General features: G+C 37.2%; 1 long non-coding RNA gene across 1 annotated transcript; it reads right to left on the bottom strand.

The window, feature by feature from the left end:
* Positions 1–414: 414 nt before the first annotated feature.
* Positions 415–944, bottom strand: LOC131635184 (uncharacterized). Its single transcript, XR_009293746.1, has 3 exons — positions 766–944; positions 572–631; positions 415–490 (listed from the first exon to the last, which is right to left on the bottom strand). It is a non-coding gene; the product is annotated as an uncharacterized LOC131635184 (long non-coding RNA).
* Between the last annotated feature and the right edge of the window lie 22,606 nt (positions 945–23,550).

Genomic DNA, 23,550 nt, shown 5'->3' with positions numbered 1-23,550 from the left:
ATCTTGAACAGTAGGCTTTGAAAGCGATGCTTCATTTCTGAAACTCTTTTTCTTTCTCCTAAGATTCTATGTGTTTTTTTATACTGCATGCTTACAAAACAAAAAATTAAATAACTAAACAAACAATTATTACTATAACCCAAATAATGACAATATATGCTAGGAAAATCACAACATGCAACAGCAATTAAAATAAGTCAATTATGAGCATAAACTAACTTTGAAGAAATTCAAATATTTAACACTTTCTTTTAGAGAGTATGCATAGTCAGGCATCACTTTTTCTTTTATTGGAGGACTGAGAATTAACATTAGACATTGTTGGTCCAACTCCACAACCATGAAGATCCTTGAGCCCCAAATTCTGGCCTCCAAGACACTGGAGACTTTCAAATTCACAACCATCAAATCCTTCCTCATTTGGTGACACCCCTTCTGCGGCAAACCTCCCATCTGCTCCAGGACCATGGCAATATACCATATCATCACACTGCACCAGATTAGTTGTACAACCATCAAATCCTTGTACAAACACACTTATGGACCTATGCTAAGTACATGAGATACATACTTGTTATTGAAATGAGTAACTCGTACAAACACACTCGTTCATATTTAAATCTCCACCCTCCTGTCAAAGTTTAAATATCAACGTTTCATAATACTACTTAGTGTTTCCATCTGATCAAGATGAGTAAGACCTTGTACTATTGCAACTGGGATAAATAACACAACTATAATAGAAGTGAGAGTATCAAAAACTACCAGCTTGCTGATCCATCTTTTAAGGAATGAAACAGTAAAGAAAGGCCAATGAACATCACGTGGTTCAGTAGCTTCCTCGGTAATCCACTCTGTTGGATTAACAGCTTGAATATGGAATGCTACTGCTGCACCAAATTGTATTTTAAATGAGACAAATGCCGCATAAATTTCCTATAAGTTCAAATTAAGAAATAAAACATATCAGCACTATATTGTGTGAAGTATTTGGGTACGAAGTTAGACGAATGCATGTATAAAACGTTTCTCATATGCAGACTCCATCTTTTCATTTAAAAATAATATGAAGTAAAATCATATCTATACAGACAACACCATCATTCTTAATAAGAGAATCATCTATTTTCTTTATAAGAATAATCATTACTCTTGACAAATATAATCCCCAAATATGAAGAGTGGATTTATTTTTAGAAATCCACAAACAAAAAGCACTACCTGAAAAACAATATATGAAAAACAATATATATGAATAATCTTCAAATTGATAAAACTCAAAACAATGATAAACCTGCTCAGTTCAAGCTTGTGCTTGTAACACCATAAAACACTTGGCCATGATTTCACCTCATGCAACATTGTAACTATAGTATTACAGTTGGCATAGATTTCAAGCTTGTGACTCTCTTACCTATAGACCCCTTGTACAACATTGTAACTATAGTATTATACCTCATTGAACTCCTGCAGAAATGAATAATGCCAAATGTAACCAGTTTCATCACATATTTTCAAATATTCGATACTCTCTCGCAATCAAAGTACAACCAATGTTAGTGTAAATGTGGTAACATAGCCACACTGAAAATACCATGATAATTGCATATCAAAATCCTGAAAGTAATCCTGCTAATTAATCGCTTGAAACTACAGCCAAGACATAAGGTTTAAGTAGATAATAGCAGCAACTTATTACAGCACAAACTCTGAAGCTCTTTCACACTCAAAGGATCCAAACCATGATGTAAACTCTTAATGGCTTATTATTGCATACAAATATGATGGATATAAGCTTTCTTATAAACTAAAAACTACTCTGTTATAGAATGTTTTATCTTTGTATATAGTACTATAATAACACTAAATATTGGATATTTCTCAAGAGAATTTCAAAATTGTTCAAAACTCTAAAACTAATAGCCGATGAACCTTGATGTGTAAAAGTTTACGGTCTTTCGCATCCTTATGGCTGGGAATATGACATGATCGACGTCTGTTAGTTAAAAATAAGAAAAAACAGTTAGACATATTTGTTCTATATATATGTGAAAGGAGAAAACTGTTAGATCGCAACTTGCATTCGACTTACAACCCATATCAGGTTCTTTTTGCACATTTCTAGTGAAGAACTAAAGACATCCCAAGAAGTCCAATAGTCTTAACATGATAAAGTCCAGTTTCCTATTATCAAAACAAATAATTAGAATAAATACCAATGACGCAAGAATATCCAAAGCTGGAAAATTACCGGCTTCTCCTGACCACCAACTCCAAGGCAAGGTTGTGCTTCATCTATACCCGGTCATATGGGAAATTCCATAAGATTTGCTGTACTTTTATCTTATTGATTGGTTCTTGTGGAGGATTCCTTATCCTTCTTTCTTTTGTATATCTCTTCTATCTTAGCTTTTTTTAATTTGAAAATCCCACTTTACCATCCTTGGTTAGTACATTACTCTAAAAATACAGCTAAGGAAGAATTTGAACTACAAAACAGATAAGGTAGTTGAAACAAATAAAAAATTATCAGTAATTCTGAACAGAAGGAAGAAATCCTGGTTTGGAGAAGGAACAAATGTGTTTTGAACAAAAAATTGTATACAGTATCAGGAGGTTTACAAGATAAAGTGGAAATTAGTATCATACCATGTAAAACACCAGAGTGCTGTGGTGCAATATCCTGTGATAAAAAAATAAAGGCTAAATTACCTCCAGGGTCCTTTAAGTTATTTGATTGTAACAAATTAGTCATTTATGTTTTAATTGTAACAAGTTAGTCCTTTTTCGCTACATGTTGGTCCTTTATGTTAACTAATGTCTGCACCGTTGACGTTTTTCTCAAAATCCTTTCCAAAAAAGTTGAAGAAACATTAATGGTATTGATGTGTCACATAACATAGGTCACAGAGCATCATTGAATCATATAATAAAATTTTCAGAATTTTTTAATGCATAAAAGTATTTTTAAACTAATTAAAATGCATGCAAAAGAAAAATTTAAAGAAAAATAGTAAAACATAAAATAAAATTCTCATAAAATTACACGAATTGTAAAATGAGAAGAAATATTTTTAGAAATATTTTCATAATTTTTGAACCAAAAACGAATTTAATATGAATTTTAGGAAGTTAAAATAAAAGTAATAGAACAAAATAAAGTAGAAATAGGTCAACGGTGCATGCGTTAATTAACAAAAAGGACCCACATGTAACGTAAAAAACATAAAGGACTGAATTGTTACAATTAAATAACTTAAAGGACCCTGGAGGTAATTTAGCCAAAAATAAAATAAAGTTAAATTAGAGTTACAACACTTCTAAACAAATATATATATGTATGTCAAGTAGAGAACATTGAAGTGCAGGTCAATTCTTCATAACAGAAATTACAGTAATTATGTCGAAACCGCAAAAACGAAGCTTACCGTATTTAAACCGTAAAACCAACATTGTAACTTCATTCTGAACCGATTCTGAATGTTGTAATGAATAGCAACACAAATCAATGTCGAAACAAAACAACACCTAATTCGATCCTCGCAAAAAAAAACACAAAACAAATTTATTTCTAAAAGAGTAGTAACACGTGAAAACAGCTTACATGAAAACATAACAAATGCTATGCATAAAACTCACAAAACAATTGCAAGGACACCCAAACAAAAATGCAAAGAAATGCAATGAAAACACCTGAAACTCCTAAATTAAAACTATGAATGAGAGAGTGAAAGAAGAAATTTTGTAGAAAACCTACCAAAAGTTCAGAACCTTTGCGAAAGAACATGAGCGAAAGCTTTGTCAACCGTTCACGCTTGATCTGTGTCCCGTGTTGACGCTCAGTTGTGTCTTTGTTCACGCTCAGAACAAATATGCATTGATGGAGGTGCTAGGGTTGGACGGAGGAACAGAGAGAGAAAGGGGTAGACCACAAAGAGAGAGAAGTGAGAATCAATCTGAACACGTTTTTTGAAAAAGGAAAGAGAGAGGGAAAGCATTGTACATGGAAAAGGGTTTTCCTTAAAATCTTTGAAATATCCATTGGTTAATACATGTATTAACAAACAACCAATAAGGAAATGAAAAGAGGGTGCCACTTGGAGGAATGATCAAAGCTGATTGGTGGGAATAAAATTTGATTTAGCAAATTACAATAAAGGGCATTTTTTAGTGTAATAAATATTTTGATTAAGGGTAATTTAGGGTGTTTAGTGGTATGTAATATTATTAGTTAGGTAGTTGACGATTTTGGATTGTGACAATTTAATATGCAATTTTTTTTTTTTGGTTGAAGAGAGGGCCGAAGCCCAGAAAGAAAAACAAACTACAACGAAGGCTCAAGAGAGCCGAAGATTCCTAATGCATCATTCTCTAAAGAGTAATTCAAAAAGTACGGCGGTTGATCAAAAATAGCGGAGACCTTGTTCAGACACCCATGATTAGCTAGCATATTTGCACTTCTATTCGCATCTCTGTATGAGTGAGAGATGATAACTACTTCATGATCTTCAATAAGATTTTTGATATTTCTCAGAATGGTAACACACTCTAATTATCGTATCATACCTTCTTCAATAGCCTTTAGTTGTCGAATCCACATTAACTTCCACCCTTTGTATTCCAAGCATTTTAGTTAATTTAAGGCCTTCAAACACACCCCAGAATTCCGCAAGTGAAGAACTGCACTAGCCTAAATATTTAGAGAACCCAATTTTCCACGAACCCGTATGATCTCTAACAAGACCACCACAGTCAGCCATCCCGTTGCTCTTTCTAGCTCCATCAGTATTAAGCTTTACCATATTCATCACTGGAGGTTGCCATCGAACATCTGTCACTCTTCTTCGATCTCCCTCCAACGCTCGATAAAGATGTTGAGCTTTAACATATTCACTTTTCCTCTTTAGGATATGCATGATAGGTTCATAAGGTCTTTCAAATCCTCCAATGTGAGTTTCCTTATTCCTCCACTCCCACAGAGTATGACACGCAATGGCCCAAACAATCTTCCACTCCTTATTTTGAGCACCACAATATTTGAGATTTACAGTAATCCACTCTTTAAGATCTACAGCAAAGAATTTGTCCTGTATGTTACTAGTCACCAAGCTTTTCCATATATGATTGATTTTGTAGCCATCACGTAAAACATGCAAAATATCTTCACAAACAGCACCACAAAGGTTGCACCCTGCATCTCCTAATCCTTTTATACTCTTACTTAAATTAGTCAGCAACCTTTCATGTTTCAGCAACCATAGAAAGCTTCGACATCGCTCCGGAACCTCCAACCTCCAAATCAACTTCCACTCATCATCAATGATTATGTCGTTATAGCCTTCAAATTCTCGAAACATTTCGCTAACAAAAAAAGTGCCGTCTCCGGTACCTGCAAAATAAAACACGTCAGGGTTTTCTCCTGCACACGGAGGCACACAAGACCGAAGCTTGTCAATCCAATACGCAGGAAGCCAGTTTTGCAAAATATCAAAGTGCGATTCCCCATTTTGATCAACTAAGTCACACACTCGAGCTTCACAAAGATTGTTAGAAATTGTAATATCAGAATTAGTCAAACAAAATTCAGCTCCCAACCAATTATCACTCCAGGCCTGGATACTCGAACCATTACCTACCATCCACCTTCCTGTTTCCTTCATGATTGGCATCAAACCCGTGATCTCTCTTCACAGGCTTGATTCAGAATTTTTTTCTTTGTTTATGTTCATCTCATCATGAACCTTATACTTTTTACGTAGGATTTCACACCACAGCTCCTTCGAGCCACTGCAGATTTTCCAACTTAACTTCATTAGGCACACCATATTCAACTTATGAAGATCCCTTAGCCCTACACCACCTAGCTCCTTTGGTTTAGTTAATGTATCCCATCCTATAGCATGTATGTGATTCTTATCTTGGCTATCACCCCATGTAAACTTTCTCTGCAGCTTATGGATAACATCAATACACGCCATTGGAATCATGTTTGTCATCATCGGATATAGTGGAATTGCTTCGATGACGCCTTTAGCCAAAGTTATTCGACCTGCTAAAGATAAACTGTTACGCTTCCAACTATTAAGTTTCATCGCAATTTGATCTACGATGTATTGCAGCTCCGGTTTTTGCAACTTCTTACCACTAAGAGGAACACCAAGGTATTTTCCAAAACTGCTAGTAACATTTCCAAAATATGCAAACTATTTTAATTCAATAAAAATGTGAAATGTGTAGAAGCGTTGAAAATAAAAGCATCAATGCTTATAAAATGAATCAAATCAAGTATATGAAAAAGCTAAAAAAATGCGGGCTATGAATCAATTCATGACTCGAGTCATGTGAATTGAATCACATCATTACATGAATGGATATATGTATCCGAAAACAAAATACAGTTTGAAAAATAGTCATTTGAATCGATTCCAAGTTTTTGTGAATCGAGTCACAAAACTCGAACTGAAAAGTACTATAAAAATATCGATTCAAATGGAACCATGAATCGAGTCACATTTCCAGAATAAAATGATTTGTAAGAATATACCGATGACTCAATTCAAATGGAACATTGACTCGAGTCACATATCCCGAAATCAAATTTCTCAAACACGTATGGTCATGACTCGATTCAGGCTTTCTCGTGACTCAAGTCATGCACTCGAAAATCACATGATCTGATTCAAGCTTTTTCTTTACTCAAGTCAACTGCGTTGACTTTGGTCAAAAGTATATTTTATGCATGCAAAAGACAACTCATAAGAGGTGGATGTGAAAGTTTCTTGTGAGGGACTCATTTGCAATAAAACAAGCATAAAAGATAAGCAATAAAATGCCTTAATTGCACATAGTGGTGAAAAAATCTATTGTGGAGCAGATGGTAGAAATTTACAAGATCATTGATGATTTGCAAAATTTTAAGGTGAAGTTGATTATGAGGAAAAAACTCTAATTTTGTTAAGATCATTACCCATATCCTTTGAGCACTTCAAGGATGCCCTTTTATTGTAAGGAAGGTACTGCCACTTTAGATTAAGTTCAAACGATTATAAGATCAAATGAGTTATCAAAATTGAATAATTTAAAGGTTGAGGATACTGGTGAAAGCTTAAGTATATTGAGAGGAAAGAGTGAGAGTAGAGGAAACTAGAACGGGAAAAGATCCAAGTAAAAACCTAAGGTCTTTGATAAGTCAAATTTTAAATGTTTTATTTGTCACAAACTAGTCACTTCTAGAAGGGTTATCGTGAAAGAGGGAACAAGAGTGGTTTTGTTCAAATTGTAGTTACCACGAGTGAAAATGGTTTTGATAATGTTGGCGCACTAGTGTTAATAGGTTTGGAGACAAAGAAAAGTTAGGTTGTGGACTCAGGTTGCTCTTATCACATGTATCAGAGAAAAGACTATTTGGAAACTTTGGAGCTGAAAGAATGTGGAATTGTTCGACTTGGAAACAATAAGGCTTGCACAGTTTATAGTATTGGTACCGTCAGACAAAAATGTTTGATGATTGTGGGTTTGTTTTATGCAGCGTGGGATACACTACAACACGCTGGGGCTTTAAAAGCGCTTTTTTTGGGCTTTAAAAGCGCTGTGAAAGCCAGCGCTGGCGTAGGTAACAAAAGCGCTTCTGAAAGCGCTCTGGTAGACCCCCCCTATAAGAGCGCTTTTCTGGAAAAAGCGCTCTGGTAGACGCCCCTATGAGAGCGCTTTTTCTGGAAAAGCGCTCTTATAGCCCCCCCTATAAGAGCGCTTTTCAAAAGCGCTCTGGTAGGTGTCTATTATTTTTAAATTTTTTTTATTATTTCTAAACCTGCACTTTTGGCAGCAGTATTTCAGAACCTGTAATTTACAATTTTTTGGCAGTATTTTTTCATGAACCTATAATTTATCATTTCTAATCGATATATACCATTATAATCGATATCGATTATATACAAAAAAAGTATTATATTATATACCATTAATGTAAATCAAAATACATATATATATATATATATATATATATATATATATATATACATATTTCTAAACCAAAACAACTAAACCAATTCACATATTTCTAAACCAAAACAACTAAATGGGAAACAACTTCCGAGTTCTTATGCAACCAATGTACGCTTCCTGTATTATCTGGAGCTATGTTGTATTGATGCTTTAGTGGAGAACCAGTAGTCACCTGAGCTATGTTGTATTGTGTCACAGAATATGAATCAAATAACTGTACCCCGAAGGATCCTTCCACAGAAGACTTCGGGGTACAATTACTTGATTCATATTCTATGGAACATAATCGGCAGGGGCACATTGTGTTCTATCCTTTACCAGTCCATCTACTGTTTGAAGCTCAACCTACAATAGAAAAACGTGATTATTACTAACTACATATAGAAAATCTTGAATCATGTAAAAGTTGATGAAACCTGCCTACAGTTGTTAGTCCTTCCGAGCTTAAAATGAATATATCCAGCATCACCAAGTCTCTTCTCATACAGATTGACAAGCTCTTCATTTCCAACCCAAAATTCCTGCACAATTCCAATTTCCAACATAAAAAAAAATTCATAACAAGAAAAATCAAAAGATTTCATACGAAGTAAACATAAAAATCAACACAAGGATCAAACTCTGAACAAGCAACATAAAACAATTTTTTTTTTATAATATGTAACAAACAAGTCCTGTATATGAAATGTTTATAATAAGAGAGCTAAACAAAATAAGCTTAAAACAACTAATGAAAATGTCATAAGTTCTTTTCGCATTGTCTTCCATAACAAGTGCATACTTCAGTCAACAGATAAGCTAAAATAACTTCACCTAAACATGCCCTTAACATGAAAAGTAAAGACTTATGCAGTTGAATGCTCACTAATACTCACAAGTGAATTTATACAACTACTAGAAAAACACGAATTACCTGCAAAAAAAATATTCGAAAGGTATAGCTGCGGATTTTTTTGGGAAATTATAAATAAAAATTTGTTTCCTGCAGCCCAGGAATGATTCACTTTACCCTTTTCCTCTTTTTATTCAATGTTTCACTTCTACTACTTATTTTTCTTTTAATACTTTTATATTGCTTAATCTCCAATTAAATACTCACTTTTCATTCCAATCAAAACATAAACAACAACAATCCATTTCAAAAAATGCACAACGATGTTAAACAATCCATTTCAATTGTTGATTCTGGAGGAAAAAAATGAAAGATTTGATGAAAAAGGAGAAGAAACCTGCCTACAGTCATGGCGGAGGTTGCGAACAAGAAGACTGGTGACGGCGACGGGGACTTGGACTGCGACCTCCTCCTCCGCCTCCTCTTCGGCTGTAACGGGGTGGAGGCGATGGAGTGTAGCTTCTTCCTCTTTCTCTCTCTCTCTCTCTCTCTCTCTCTCTCTCTCTCTCTCTCTTCTATGCTAGGGTTTCGCGTGTTTTGGATCTGAAACAAAACGCGTGTGTTTGTAAAATATATAATTGTTTAAATGGGCTACCAGAGCGCTTTTCAAAAGCGCTTTAATAACACCCCCTACCAGAGCGCTTTTATCCCAAAAGCGCTTTCGTAGCACCCACCCTATAAGAGCGCTTTTAAAAGCGCTTTCATAACCCCCTACCAGAGCGCTTTTTAAAAGCGCTCTCATACCCCCCCCCCCTACCAGAGCGCTTTTTGAAAGCGCTCTCATACCCCCCCCCTACCAGGGCGCTTTTTTTGCATCATTTTCCCTTGTTTATTAATTTTGTTTTTAGCGAACCCTACGAGAGCGCTTTTGCTAAAAGCGCTTTAGTAGCTGCGCTTTAGTAGCTTAAATTTGGCGTAGTGATATGTTCCCAAACTTAAGAGAGATTTGTTGTCTATAAGCATGTTTGATTATCTAGACTAATGCACTATGATTGAACATGGAGTGTTAAAAATTTTCATGGTGTGTTGATAATGACTAAAGGGTCCAAAATATGTGAGTTGTATGTTTTGGATGGTTTCACTGTTATTAGTCATGTATTTGTAACTAATCAAGACCTTCTTAATAAATCTAAGCTATAACATTTTGAGAGTAGAGCATATTAGTGAAAAAGGTTTAGTTGAAATTTCTAAACAAGGTTTCGGGAGTGAGAAATTAAATAAACTAGAGTTTTGTTATAATTGCATTATAGTGAAACAATACATGGTGAAGTTTAGGAGTGGAGTGTATAATTTTAGTAGACCCTTTGAGCATGTTCACTCAGATCTATGGGGTCTGAAAAGTTTAGAAACTCACGAAGATGTATTTTATTTCTCTCTATTATTGATAACTTTCTAAAATAATATGGGTCTACATTTTGAAAAGTAAAAATGAAACATTTAAAAAGTTTAATGAAATGTTTACTCTTATAGTAAATTAATTGAGAACAAAATTGGATGTATTAAGAAATGACAATGGCCTAAATTTTGTTTTAGAGAAATTTAATGAGTTTTGAAGAAAACAAGATATCAAGAGGCATGGAATAGTTGTTGGCACATCTCAACAAAATGACTTAGGAGAGCTCATGAGTAAAACTGTTTTGAAGAGAAAAAAATGCATGATATTGGGAGATGGGTTACCAAAGAGTTTATGGGGTAAAGTTGTCCACATGAATAACCTTCAAGACACCTGTGAATGTTTAGAGTGGGAAACCGATAGACTACTCAACTTTGAAGAATTTTGGATCTTTGGAGTTTTTTAATATCAAGCAAGAAAACTGTATGTAATAGTTGTGAAGTGTGGCTTCATTAGTTATCCTGAAGGGATGAATGGTTACAAACTAAGGAAGATGGATCTTGTAGGATCAAAATTTATCACAAGCATATGTATTACTTTTAATGAAACATGTATGTGGATAAAGTGCAAAGACCTGTAGGTTAAAAAAATCAGAAACTATGGTGAAAGAGACTTAGTTTGAGGTGGAGATTCCTACTAGTGATACTAAAGACGACGAGGTAGTTGAAACTCCTATTTATAGTACTAGTGAAGAACAAAATACAATGTCTCTTAATTATTAGTTGACTTGTGATAGAATTAGGATGGAAATTACACCACCTCAAAGGCACGACTATGCTGATTTTATTTGTTATGCTCAAAATGTGGTTGAAGTGTTGCAAGAATCAAAACCAAAGACCTTTAAAGAAATTGTTAAAAACAAATATGGTAAAATACGATTGACGACATTAAATGATGAGATGGAATCACTAGTGAAGAGCTATACTTGGGAGCTTGCGAGACTACTTAAGAAACAAATGGTGATTGGATGCAAGATGATCTTCAAGAAGAAGGAAGATATTCTGAGACTTGTGTCATACCCCAAAATTTACCTCCCACACTTCTCTCATAACAAGGTTTAAAAGCAAACTCCAAAACCTTGCTCACTCAAATGATCAAGATAATTCACAGTCAACTGATTCAAACTGGAGGGTCAATTACAATCAAAGCATGATTCAAACCATGATCATTAGGCAAACATCAAGTGTAGGATGCATAATCATCATTTGATCAAGAATTGATCATGATTCCATTAATAGAAACTCAGAGATGAACAAATACAAAAAGGTTCAAATTAGGGTTTCTTTAGGAGAAAGTCAATCCAACTTTGACTGGGCATAACTTTCACATGGAACATCAAAAATGCCCCACTCAAAGCCTATTTTGAAGGAAATTGGATTCTCTACAACTTTGTGTCTCACAAGCCAAGGATAGAAATGCTTCATTTAAAAGATACGAGGCAAAAGATTACAGGTCATTTTCAGGCATCCTTCAGAAGCAGTTTTTTCCCAAAGAGAATATGGTCAAGATAAAAGCTTCAAATGAGAAATATGTTCCAAAGTGGCTTGTAGAGGACCTCTTAAGGTTTCTAAAAAGTATTAGATCTCCCTCATAGCTTAAAAATTGAGTGAGATATGTTTGATCAAAGTTAGATGATTCTAGAGGGCCAAATGTGAAAAAGAAGGGTTCAAATTGAGAAATCTTGCAAATGGGCCTATGTTTTTATGGTACAAACTTGGTCCACAAGTTACTAGCATGCTCAAAATAAGATGCCACGAAATTTAAACATATTATTTAATTTTTTTAGATATTTATTTCATTAAAAGTTGATGTTATGATTTAAATAAGTAAGAAAATTAAATATTTTGTTAGAAAATATATTTTGTTGATTTTCAATCAATGTTAATGGCAAAATATATTTGTTAATTTCGTGATGATTGGATTAAGGAAGAGTAAATCAAATCTTGGCCAAAATAGTAGCTTATTATTCAAGAAAACAAATCAAATTTCTCAAAAAGGGAAGATTGGATTCAAAAGTTTTTTAGGCTCTTTTCTAAACCTAATTCGTGGCTTATAAGTACCTAAGAGAGATCACATGAATAGGGGTTGAAAATTGGCTGCAGAGGTGAACATTGCAAGAACTCAAAATTCTTCAAAAAGAGTGAATTCGGTTTTGGAGATTCAAGACGTTTCAACGAGATTTGAAGGTTCCAAAAGCTTCCTCGGGAGATTTGGAACGTGTCTGGATAAGTGCACTACATCAGCACCCCCAGATAATCCTCCAATTGACTGAGGTATGTAGTTTCGAAAACTTGATCGATTAGCATAATACACACATATTCATGATGTTTTGTTTGTATGTTTGGCTATATTTCATTGTTGTGAATGTTTCTGGGCCGGTTAATTGAGTTTTCAGGCATTATAACGTGATCGGCCATTGGAGGCCGAGCAAGGTTTTAGGGTTTCAATTTGGGGGTTTTTTATGGGAGTTAAATTAAGGTCAATTAATGATATAGCCTGGTTCGCATGGTTGAGACGAGTAAGTTGATAGGGTCGCGCCAAATTTATTCAAACGTATGCCCTATTCGTTATTTTCGTGTTCTGGGTTTGCTACGAATAATTCGTAGCCAATTCGTAGCTACTGTTGCAGAGATTTACAGGTCTGGGTGGGGAAGAAGGTTGCGTGGCAACGTGCCACTGGTCCTTTTGAATTTCGTGCGCGTTTGTCCAAACGTGTCTTGGTTTTTTTTATTATCGTTGTGAAGCGTACTCTAAACGCATATGCATGCGTGGTGCGTTGGTGGTGTGATGCGTATGGGAGTGGAGGGTCGCAGGTTCGAGCCCTCCCTCCAACATATATTTTTTTCTGAAATTAACAACTCTGGATCCTGTGTATGCAATACCATAGCCTGTTTCGTAAACCCTCAGATCTGGACCCTTAATCTAACCACCTCTTAGATCCAGCGCCCTAGGATTAATGCTCATACTATAAACCCTCACAATAACCACACTGAATCATAACCTTAATAAACTTAATAAATTTTAATTATTTTGTTTTATTTTAATTAAAATACTTATTTTTAATATATATTAATTGTATTATAATTATTTTTTATTATAAAATAAATATATAATGATTATATTTAAAATTTTCAATTTGTTATTCGTGCCGATTAAATCGATTGATCGCTATGGTTAACAATGATTTTAATTAAAATATTATTAAAATAAAAATCAAATTATATTTGATTAAATGGTTGCAATTATCTTATTGATTGTGATGATTAATCTCGCCTTTGTTATAAATTTAATTTGTTATTATTTGTAATCGTGTTAATCGGTTATGAAGGGTAACAATACAAAATAGAATTCACAAAAATAATAAAACACATTAATTCATTATTAGTGATAATTGAATCAATCGATTTGAATTGGTAATGGTGCAAAACCCCTAATCTCTTAACTATGGTGATCAAACCTATTGATCATTGCGGTTAATTGTGCCAAATCAGGGTTGTACGCCCGAATCCTAAAATAATTCTAAAATCCATTCAAAACTACAAAATCATCAAACTACGATAGGCTATTCAAAAAGCCTCTAAAAAATACATCTCTAATCAAATTCAATTCTAATGGCGTACAACCTTCCCCGAACTACGTAGACTCTGATCCTCCCTAAGGAGGTACGTAGGCACTTGGCAACAAGGCGAGTCCCCATCTTCAAAATTCTAATCATGTCATTATAATTTTGTTTGCCATATTTCTTTATGAACCCTGCCATGAAACCCTGATCTTTGAATTATTAGCCTTTAGGAAAGGGCTGGGGGTGCCTAACACCTTCCCTCAGCCTGATTATAATAACTTACCCTGAATCTCGCGTCTGCGTAAGGTTTCCTATTCGCCTTGGTAGAATAGGTGGCGACTCTCTAAGTAAAATTTTAGGCAGGTTGCTACAGCTGGCGACTCTGCTGGGGACAACACTATTAGGTTAATTACTATGCTCCTAAGGCTTGAGTGGGTTTAGGTTTGTGGTTTATGGTTTGTGGTTTAGGGTTTGTGGCGCGTTTTAGAGTTGGCAAATTTGCCACATTTAGGGTTTGGGGGAGGTTTATCTTTTAATAACATTAAATCATTTAATTATTTATCTGTTTTATGTTTGTTTATCTGCCTGAAAATATTTGCTTTTATTATTATATATATGCTTTATTTTATGTCAGTTAAACCTTAAGTGTGGGGGTTAACTTTGAGACCAAAAGGGGACATGAATCGCCTTACGAGTCTCACAGATAACTCCACTCGGAGTGGGTTAGGTATTTGGAAAGGTCCGAAACGAAGCTTGACTTTGTGGAGGGCTGGACTAGATACTTAGCTGATCTCTTCGGGAACCTACCCCAAAAATTCGAACCTCATGGATAAAATGAGTTGTTCCAAAATCCGAAGAGACGAAAAAGTCTCGGAGGCTACGAACGACCCCACGAGACCTTCTAGAACCCCCCATAAAAAGGTTGGCTCCCAAGAGCCCCCTACGTCGAACCTATGAACCTGGGTTCTTTGAAATATCATGTTAATTGTTTTTTTGTTTGGTTGTGTTTTATATGTTTGTATTATTTTTTTATATTTGCATGCATCATCTATCATTTGCATTCTCATCATGTCTTATCCACAAAGAAAAAAATAATACACACACAGATATATATATATATATATATATATATATATATATATATATATATATATATATTTGGTAAGATGTATTTTGTTGGTGAATGTGTAGGAAGGATGAGTACGAAGAAAGCAATTGTCCACTTTACCGTTTCTACTCCAGATATCAAGAAATTGAAGATAATCAAAGAGAAATTGCCATCAAGTGCTTTGGATAGGTTTGAGATCCGCTATGGTAATATCTTGGATTTGCTAAAGGTAAAAGTACAAGAGGAAGCCATCACCACTTTGGTACAATTCTATGATCCGCCTTTGAGATGTTTTACTTTCCAGGATTTTCAGTTAGCTCCTACCTTAGAAGAAATGGATGCTATGTTGGGTTTCTCGAGGATAAAAAAGGAATTCTATACTGGTGTGGGTAAGGAAGTTGACTTTTCAGATCTAGAAAAGGCTTTGGGAATGTCCGCTGCGGAATTAAAAGCTAATTATAAAACTGAGGGAGAGGTGCATGGGATCAAAAGATCTTATTTAGAAAATCAAGCGTTAATGTTTGCTCAAAGAAAACAATGGGACATTTGTGGACATGTGTTAGCTCTCTTGGTTTTCGGTGTTGTTTTATTGCCAAAGAATATTGACTATATTGATCCTACTGCTATTCATGCTTTCACTTCTTTTAGGCTTTTTGACAAAGATCCAACTCCGACTATCCTCGCTAACATTTACTATGCTATTCATATGAGGTATGAAAGAAAGAGAGGAGTGCTAGTTTGTTGCGTTCATTTGCTCTATTCTTGGTTGACTTCCCATCTCTACAAAGCTAGTTGCTTTATCAAAGAATTGACTAGGAACGATTGGTCTCAAAAATTAAGGGCTCTTAAAGCGGACTCTATTCTATGGTATGCAAGAAAGCTGAATTCAGATAAGGTTATTTACAAATGCGGAGAATTCAACAATGTGCCATTAATAGGAACTCTTGGTTGTATTAATTATAATCCTACTTTAGCACTGCGTCAATTGGGTCATTCCATGGATAAGGAACCTTCCGAGCAACGTATAAAAGAATTAATTTTGCATGACAATGGGAAAGGTGAACCAAGAACATGGAAAAAAGTAATTCAAGCTTGGAGCAATGTGCAAAGGAGAGACTTTGGGCCAAAGAATGTAATTGCAAAAGCATCTTATACCGCATGGGTTCAAGAAAGAGTTAAGAAAGTGTTGCTTCCTTTTGTTGTGGATCCCGCCTACAAGCCTGATTCTCCTGATCCTGTTCCTTTATCCATCGAAGAGATAGAAGGAATCAGGGCTGCCCTAGAGGCGTCCCAAAAGGAGAAAGAGAAATTAGAACTTGATTTGCATCAACTTACTAATGAAAGGAGCCAACTACGCTTTGACCTTAAAGAGAAAAATCAAGAACTCCAAGCGATGAAAGAAGAAAATGATAGGCAAAGGAGTAAAAGAAAGCGTGCAACCGAGGGAGTTCTAAGTGCTAATTTTAATCTAGAATCACATAATGAAAGGTTGGCACAAGCGGATGTAGAGATTGCAAGATGGAGGAGGCGTTATGAAAAGGCATCCCATGACAAAGCGGAATCCGAGAAAAATCTAGAAGCTGTGGTCTTTGAATTAACGGATAGAACTAAGGACCAAGAAGTGGAAATAAGGGATTTAAAGTTTGATCTTCAAGAGGCTCGCAATGCTGGACAAGAAGAACGCACAAGAAGATTAACCATGGAAAAAGCATTTTTACAGCGCACCGAGGAGTATAATAGAGCATACCAAGCCATGGTATCACTTAGGGAAGTGTTCGCAAGAGAGAAAGAAGTGCATGAGGCAGCCCTGAACGAAAGAGACTATTGGAAAAGACTCTACACAATTGTTTCTACGGCAAGTGAGCATGTGAGCATGGTTCCTAAGATGCTTGAAGACTATGAGAAATGTCGCAATGACTATGATAAGCTAGTCTTCTTGTATAATGATTTAATTCAAGATATTCCAAAGAGTTTGGCAAAAGCAGAATCATCTCCTATCATTCTTCCCGAAGTGGTCAAAGAGTTCATGGAGCTTTGTAGAGATATGGTGGACAAGTTCAAAGAAGACATCCAAAGGCGTTCTTAGCTTTAGGCTTTTTCCTTTTATTGCATTCCAAGTATTTTCAATTTGTTATTTCAATTTCTATCTTTGTCAACCAAACAATGGAGTTTTTTTTAGTATTTTCTTTCAATAAAGTATGTTTCTTTTTCGTTACTCATCGTTTCTATAAATATTCACCAACCCTGTTTACCTCTCTAAAAAAAAAAAAACATATGCGTATATACATGTACAAAAAAAGAAAAAAATAAATACATATGCAAAAAATATATACATAATACATATGTGCAAAAAAAAAAAAAGAAAAGATGTACATGTATATATAAAAAAAAAGGGGAATAAAAATAATATATAAATATATATGTGTATTATAATAAGTGTTGATAAGACATAAACTTTGCATAATCATATCATTCATAGCATGCATATCATATTTACTTTTTTAAAACATTAAAGCAAAAAAACTATCTTCATCTCCAGTCACACCATTGCAACTCAACCACAAATCAAGACCAGAGCTCAGAAGAAGAAAGCGATGGAACAACTAGAGCAGAATCAAGCCGCCCTTCGTGAAGAAATGACCCAGCTGAAAGGTACTGTTGAAGACCTCAAGGGAGGAATGACCCAAATGCTGAGCTTCATGAAAGACCTCAAAGATAAGCAAGACAAGGCTAAGGAGGTTCAGGATCAGTATGAGGAGATACCTCAGGATGGCAACCCATTGTTAGGGTATGTTCGAGGCCATGACCCTCACAAAACCAATGCTCACGCATCTAAAAGGGTCACTACGACCCATGAAGAGGGAGAGGCTTCTCGAGAAGGGTTTATTCCTACTGCTCAGAAAGAAGGGACGTCTCGCACAGTTCGCATTCCTGTCAGTAACCCCCTTAGGGATGAAGACTACTTGGACTTGCAATATGGGGACAATGAGGATACAAATCAGGTCCCTCAACCCAAGCTGACTCCCCCTAAATCTGGGGATGACTCTAAAGATAGCGGACAAATCAAGGCGCTGGAGGAAAGGTTAAAGGCTGTGGAGGGATATGATGCCTTCGATGTGGATACCTTTGAGATGAGTTTAGTCCCAGATCTGACTATTCCACACAAGTTCAAAGTTCCTAACTTTGAAAAATACAAGGGGCTCACATGTCCGAGGAATCACTTGCGCATGTATGTGCGGGAAATGGCTGCTTATGCTCATGATCAGAAGCTGATGATACACTTCTTCCAGGACAGCCTAAGCGGAGCATCTGTAGACTGGTATATGCAATTAGAGAAGTCTCACATCTGAAGCTGGACTGACCTTGCTAATACATTCCTGAAACAATACAAGTACAATTTGGACATGGCACCCAATCGGATGCAACTCCAAAATTTGTCACAAAAGAAGGAGGAATCATTCAAAGAATATGCCCAGAGATGGAGGGAAATGGCTTCCCGAGTACAACCTCCCTTGTTGGAGAAAGAACTGGTGGATATGTTTATGGCTACACTGCAAGGGCCATACTACGATAAGATGGTTGGAAGTGTGTCGTCAGGGTTTTCAGACTTAGTAGTCATCGGTGAAAGGATTGAGAACGGAATCAAAAATGGGAAGATACAAGGGGCATCATCTGGATCTTATCAGGCAAAGAGGCCTACCCCCAACTTCTCAAAGAAAAAGGAAGGAGAAACCAATGCGGTGGTGCATCAGGAAGTTAGGCCTACTATGCCACTCCCACCACAACAAAATAGGTTTCAAGGGCCCCAAAGGAGGTTCGACCCGCTACCCACTTCCAAAAAGGAGATACTGAAGTACTTAATAAATGAGTCCTTAGTGGAAGTCAAACCGCTGGCGCCTATTCCTCCAGGGAAAATCACACCAAACTACAAGCCGAATGAGAGATGTGAATATCATGCCAATTCTCCCGGACATACCTTGGAGAAATGTTGGGCTTTTAGACACATAGTTCAAGATCTGATTGAGTCAGGGGCAATCGCCTTTGACAAACCCAATGTGAAAACAAATCCGATGCCACACCATGATGGCGCAGTCAATGCAATAGAAGTTGTCAATGAGCAATGGTTGGTTCAACAACGGAACTCCCCCATAGATGCACTTAAGAGGTATCTTCTTATAAAGGGGTTTATCCTAGAACATAACGAAGCTTTCAAAGACACCTTGCAAAGGCTCATGGATCAAGGATTGATCCAACTGGAGGAACACCCTGAAGAGGAATATGTGGCGATGGTGGAAAGAAACGAGCCTTTAATGATACCTGCACAAGGGGCAAGGAAACCATTAATTATCCCATGCTCTAGACCACCGGTGATGATACCTCCGCAAGAGCGTACCAAGATCATCCCAATCAGAGGACCATATCCTTTGGACAAGATGAAAGCAGTACCATGGGAATATGAGACTGATACTAATACTGCAGTATCAAGCATCGTTGGATCTGGGGGCATGACCCGTAGTGGGCGCATATTCAAAACTGCGCAAGTACAACCAACGTCTAGTGAAAACTTGACACAATCTGGAGAACAAGTTGTTACGAGACCAAGTGACGAGACTGAACCTAAGGATAAAGAAACTTCTAATAAAGATGCTGAGGAGTTTCTCGCTCTGATTAAGAAGAGTGATTATAGGGTGGTGGATCAGTTGCAACAGACACCATCTAAGATATCGCTCTTATCACTATTGATACACTCCGAGAAGCATCGAGATGCCTTGATGAAAATCCTAAACGCTGCCCATGTAACTAAGGACATTACAGTCAATCAATTTGATGGGATGGTGGCCAATCTAACTGCTGGGGCATGCCTGGGTTTCAGTGACAATGAGCTACCCCTACAAGGAAAGTCACACAACAAAGCCTTGCATATCTCCATGCAATGTGGGAAGGCTCATCTGGCTAGAGTTTTGATTGACACAGGGTCATCTCTAAACGTGATGCCAAAAGCAACACTTGACAAGATGGCCTTAGAAGGACTGGTAGTTAGACCAAGTCGTCTGGTGGTAAAAGCTTTCGATGGATCACAGAGTCCGGTGTTGGGAGAAGTGGATCTGCCTGTTGTAATTGGTCCTCATACCTTCTGCATCAATTTCCAAGTGATGGAAATTGAGCCAGCTTATACCTGCCTACTAGGACGCCCTTGGATCCACGCAGCTGGGGCAGTCACCTCCACCCTCCATCAGAAACTAAAGTTTGTGAACGGGAACTCCATAGTGACCATCAATGGAGAAGAGGATATATTTGTCAGCAATCTAAACTCATACAGATATATTGAGGCTGGAGACGAAGCATTGGGTACCGCATTTCAAGCTCTAAAAATTGCAACCGCTATCACACTACCGGTGGAGAAGATAAGAAGGGCGGTAACATCATGGAAGGATCTACAAGACGCAGATGCTAAAGGCTAGGGCAAGCTACCAGAGGTTTTGGAAAAGAAAGACCGCTCAGGGTTAGGATACCAACCCACCAAGGTCACAAGCATTAAGAAGGAGGAACAACCATTTCCCCCAATAATGCAAACTTTTGTGACTGGCGGGCATGAACATGTGGCTATGGTGTCCAACAAGGATTCTCGAGAAGGGACGTCCAACTTCATTCGAGAAATCAGGCCCGGAGAACAGCTTCAGAATTGGACAAGCCTGGAGATACCGGAGATAGTTTTCATTTCAAAGTAATTTGCTTTTGTGTGTTTTATTTCTTTTTTAAAAATAAAGAAAAACAATAATGCTCATGCCTCGCCCGAAGCATAGAGTTAGTTTGTAAGGGCCCCATTTGTTTTCAAGTTCGAAGTTTATTAATAAAATTGTCTTTGCATTTTGGTATTGAAAACATTGTCTCTTCCCGCATTTATTTCTTTTCCTTTCCGAAAATGACAAATAAATTTCTTGCACAAAAAAAGCATGTTCATATCTGCATACTAAAAAAAAGCAAAACATAAAACATGTGCAGATCACCTTCTGACACCACCGATAATAATACTGCTGAGACTCTATACAAACTCGAGGCTCTCGCTAATCAGGCCGAAGAAGAGGATGAGGAAGACGATGAACTTCCGGAGGAGTTGTCAAGGTTAATGGATAAGGAATCCAAGAGCATGCTCCCTCCACAAGAGGCCATTGAAATCATAAACTTGGGAACGGATGAAGAACCCAAGAACATTAAGATTGGGGCAACGCTAGGTAAGGACGTAAAAGCAACGCTAATCAAGCTCCTCCACGAGTATGCAGAGATTTTTGCTTGGTCATACCGTGACATGCCGGGGTTGGATACGGACATCGTGGTACACAGGTTACCTCTCAAAGAAGGGTGTGCGCCGGTCAGGCAAAAGCGCAGAAGGGTTCGACCAGATATGGATAGTAAGATTAGGGAAGAGGTGCTCAAACAGTTTGATGTCGGGTTTCTTGCTGTGGTTGACTACCCATCATGGATTGCAAACATAGTGTCAGTTCCTAAGAAAGACGGGAAAGTGCGCATGTGTGTAGATTACAGGGATTTAAATAAAGCAAGTCCAAAAGATGATTTCCCACTACCACATATAGATATCTTGGTGGATAATACAGCACAAGCTTCGGTGTTCTCCTTTATGGATGGGTTCTCCGGATATAATCAAATCAAGATGGCCCCTGAGGATATGGAAAAGACCACCTTCATGACATCTTGGGGCACCTTCTGCTACAAAGTGATGCCTTTTGGATTGAGAAATGCAGGGGCAACATATCAAAGAGCCATGGTCACATTATTCCATGGTATGATTCACAAAGAGGTCGAAGTATATGTAGATGATATGATTGCCAAATCTGGCACAGAAGAAGAGCATATCACAAATCTACATAAGTTGTTCGAGCGCTTAAAGAAGTACAAGCTAAGGTTAAACCCGAACAAGTGTACGTTTGGTGTAAGGTCGGGAAAGCTATTGGGATTCATTATAAGCCAACGAGGTATAGAGGTTGATCCTGACAAAGTAAAAGCCATACAAGTGATGCCCGTTCCGAAGACAGAAAAAGAGGTACGAGGTTTCCTGGGCCGATTGAATTACATCTCAAGGTTCATTTCACATCTAACAGCTACATGCGAGCCTATATTCAAACTACTCAGGAAGGATCAACCTATCAAGTGGAACGACGATTGTCAAGTAGCCTTTGAAACTATAAAGAACTACTTACAAGAACCACCGATACTTTTACCTCCCGTACCCGGAAGACCGCTGATCATGTACCTCACAGTACTCGAAAGATCTATGGGGTGTGTACTGGGGCAACAAGATGAAACAGGCAGGAAAGAACACGCTATCTACTACCTCAGTAAGAAATTTACGGATTGCGAATCTCGGTATTCACCATTGGAAAAGACATGTTGTGCCCTAGCATGGGCCTCCAAACGTCTAAGGCAATATATGCTGAATCATTCCACATGGCTAATATCGAGAATGGATCCTTTAAAATACGTGTTCGAAAAACAGGCACTCACGGGTAGAATTGCAAGGTGGCAAATGTTGTTGTCCGAATACGACATACAATATGTAACTCAAAAAGCAATAAAAGGGAGTGTATTGGCAGAACATCTTGCTCACCAACCCCTCGAGGAATACCAATATATGAAGTTCGACTTCCCCGATGAGGATATTATGCTAGTAAGAGACTATGAAATACCAGGACCCGACGAGGGACCCGAACCGGGTTTGGTATGGAAACTCATGTTCGACGGTGCCTCAAATGCACTAGGACATGGCATAGGGGCAGTATTGACATCTCCCGATGACCGGCACTTACCCTTCACTGCAAGACTATGTTTAGACTGCACCAACAACATTGCAGAATACGAAGCATGCATATTGGGGTTAGAAGCTGCAATCGACCTAAGGATCAAACTCCTTGATGTATACGGAGACTCAGCATTGGTAATCCACCAAGTCAACAAAGAATGGGACACTCGAGATGCAAAACTAATCCCATACTGAGACCTTATACCAGAGTTAACGGCTGAATTTGATACTATCACTTTTACTCATATCCCGAGGGAAGAAAATCAAATAGCCGACGCATGTCATACCCCAAATTTGTCCTACCCTTGATTTCCAACTGGCTTAGACTTCTCATCTCATGTACATATCTCCCATTAAGTCATTAACATAACTCATGCATTCATATCATTTGTATTAATCAGAGACTAGCAAGGGATAGCTTTTATAGCAGAGAATCTCTTACCAAATGTGTGGATCTGAGGTGTAATCATGTGGCTCTTTGTTCATGGAAGTCCCCCTGGGTTGGGGCCCTCTCGTTCTCAACTCAAGGCATTGGTTGAAAAGTACAAGCTTGATGTTCATCTGATTATCCTGAATTAGGGTTTCTTGACCAAAGTCAACGCAATTGACTTTTTGGTCAAATACATTGGTCGAGAGATGATTTTATGGAGAGAAGTGGCATGGTGCTTGTGTGGAAGTGTTCAGTCGATTTCCGTTGGTCAGAAGCAGATTAATCGGGAATTCCATCAATAGTCGAAAAATCGGAACAGTTGACTTTTGGGTCAAAATCGGAAGA

This window comes from Vicia villosa, unplaced genomic scaffold (genome assembly GCF_029867415.1).
Source record: "Vicia villosa cultivar HV-30 ecotype Madison, WI unplaced genomic scaffold, Vvil1.0 ctg.001440F_1_1, whole genome shotgun sequence".
In the NCBI taxonomy this organism is placed as follows: domain Eukaryota; kingdom Viridiplantae; phylum Streptophyta; class Magnoliopsida; order Fabales; family Fabaceae; genus Vicia; species Vicia villosa.
The sequence above is the reverse complement of the archived record's forward strand: the minus strand, read 5'-3'. Positions and strand labels throughout refer to the sequence as shown.